Source organism: Musa acuminata, unplaced genomic scaffold, assembly GCF_036884655.1.
Source record: "Musa acuminata AAA Group cultivar baxijiao unplaced genomic scaffold, Cavendish_Baxijiao_AAA HiC_scaffold_157, whole genome shotgun sequence".
Taxonomy (NCBI): Eukaryota; Viridiplantae; Streptophyta; class Magnoliopsida; order Zingiberales; family Musaceae; genus Musa; species Musa acuminata.
The window spans coordinates 77,501-80,000 of NW_027020431.1; positions in this window are offsets into that span (position 1 = coordinate 77,501).

Below are 2,500 nucleotides of genomic sequence, written 5' to 3' on the forward strand. Positions count from 1 at the left end.
GCCACCCGGGGGGTTCCAGGGTGCTGAGATGGCTGACGTTTTGCTCCGCTCTCGACGGTCACCGCGCAATGCAAGAACAGGCCAAAAACTGGCCAAAACGGCCCAAAAACGGGCCAAAACTGGCCATTTTTGGCTGCGCGAGCGAGCGGCGAGCGGCGGACAGCGAGCGAAGCGAGAGGCAGCACCGTCCCTGCTATACGAAAGCCCCATCCAGCCCTGTGCCACCCGGGGGGTTCCAGGGTGCTGAGATGGCTGACGTTTTGCTCCGCTCTCGACGGTCACCGCGCAATGCAAGAACAGGCCAAAAACTGGCCAAAACGGCCCAAAAACGGGCCAAAACTGGCCATTTTTGGCTGCACGAGCGAGCGGCGAGCGGCGGACAGCGAGCGAAGCGAGAGGCAGCACCGTCCCTGCTATACGAAAGCCCCATCCAGCCCTGTGCCACCCGGGGGGTTCCAGGGTGCTGAGATGGCTGACGTTTTGCTCCGCTCTCGACGGTCACCGCGCAATGCAAGAACAGGCCAAAAACTGGCCAAAACGGCCCAAAAACGGGCCAAAACTGGCCATTTTTGGCTGCACGAGCGAGCGGCGAGCGGCGGACAGCGAGCGAAGCGAGAGGCAGCACCGTCCCTGCTATACGAAAGCCCCATCCAGCCCTGTGCCACCCGGGGGGTTCCAGGGTGCTGAGATGGCTGACGTTTTGCTCCGCTCTCGACGGTCACCGCGCAATGCAAGAACAGGCCAAAAACTGGCCAAAACGGCCCAAAAACGGGCCAAAACTGGCCATTTTTGGCTGCACGAGCGAGCGGCGAGCGGCGGACAGCGAGCGAAGCGAGAGGCAGCACCGTCCCTGCTATACGAAAGCCCCATCCAGCCCTGTGCCACCCGGGGGGTTCCAGGGTGCTGAGATGGCTGACGTTTTGCTCCGCTCTCGACGGTCACCGCGCAATGCAAGAACAGGCCAAAAACTGGCCAAAACGGCCCAAAAACGGGCCAAAACTGGCCATTTTTGGCTGCGCGAGCGAGCGGCGAGCGGCGGACAGCGAGCGAAGCGAGAGGCAGCACCGTCCCTGCTATACGAAAGCCCCATCCAGCCCTGTGCCACCCGGGGGGTTCCAGGGTGCTGAGATGGCTGACGTTTTGCTCCGCTCTCGACGGTCACCGCGCAATGCAAGAACAGGCCAAAAACTGGCCAAAACGGCCCAAAAACGGGCCAAAACTGGCCATTTTTGGCTGCACGAGCGAGCGGCGAGCGGCGGACAGCGAGCGAAGCGAGAGGCAGCACCGTCCCTGCTATACGAAAGCCCCATCCAGCCCTGTGCCACCCGGGGGGTTCCAGGGTGCTGAGATGGCTGACGTTTTGCTCCGCTCTCGACGGTCACCGCGCAATGCAAGAACAGGCCAAAAACTGGCCAAAACGGCCCAAAAACGGGCCAAAACTGGCCATTTTTGGCTGCACGAGCGAGCGGCGAGCGGCGGACAGCGAGCGAAGCGAGAGGCAGCACCGTCCCTGCTATACGAAAGCCCCATCCAGCCCTGTGCCACCCGGGGGGTTCCAGGGTGCTGAGATGGCTGACGTTTTGCTCCGCTCTCGACGGTCACCGCGCAATGCAAGAACAGGCCAAAAACTGGCCAAAACGGCCCAAAAACGGGCCAAAACTGGCCATTTTTGGCTGCACGAGCGAGCGGCGAGCGGCGGACAGCGAGCGAAGCGAGAGGCAGCACCGTCCCTGCTATACGAAAGCCCCATCCAGCCCTGTGCCACCCGGGGGGTTCCAGGGTGCTGAGATGGCTGACGTTTTGCTCCGCTCTCGACGGTCACCGCGCAATGCAAGAACAGGCCAAAAACTGGCCAAAACGGCCCAAAAACGGGCCAAAACTGGCCATTTTTGGCTGCGCGAGCGAGCGGCGAGCGGCGGACAGCGAGCGAAGCGAGAGGCAGCACCGTCCCTGCTATACGAAAGCCCCATCCAGCCCTGTGCCACCCGGGGGGTTCCAGGGTGCTGAGATGGCTGACGTTTTGCTCCGCTCTCGACGGTCACCGCGCAATGCAAGAACAGGCCAAAAACTGGCCAAAACGGCCCAAAAACGGGCCAAAACTGGCCATTTTTGGCTGCACGAGCGAGCGGCGAGCGGCGGACAGCGAGCGAAGCGAGAGGCAGCACCGTCCCTGCTATACGAAAGCCCCATCCAGCCCTGTGCCACCCGGGGGGTTCCAGGGTGCTGAGATGGCTGACGTTTTGCTCCGCTCTCGACGGTCACCGCGCAATGCAAGAACAGGCCAAAAACTGGCCAAAACGGCCCAAAAACGGGCCAAAACTGGCCATTTTTGGCTGCACGAGCGAGCGGCGAGCGGCGGACAGCGAGCGAAGCGAGAGGCAGCACCGTCCCTGCTATACGAAAGCCCCATCCAGCCCTGTGCCACCCGGGGGGTTCCAGGGTGCTGAGATGGCTGACGTTTTGCTCCGCTCTCGACGGTCACCGCGCAATGCAAGAACAG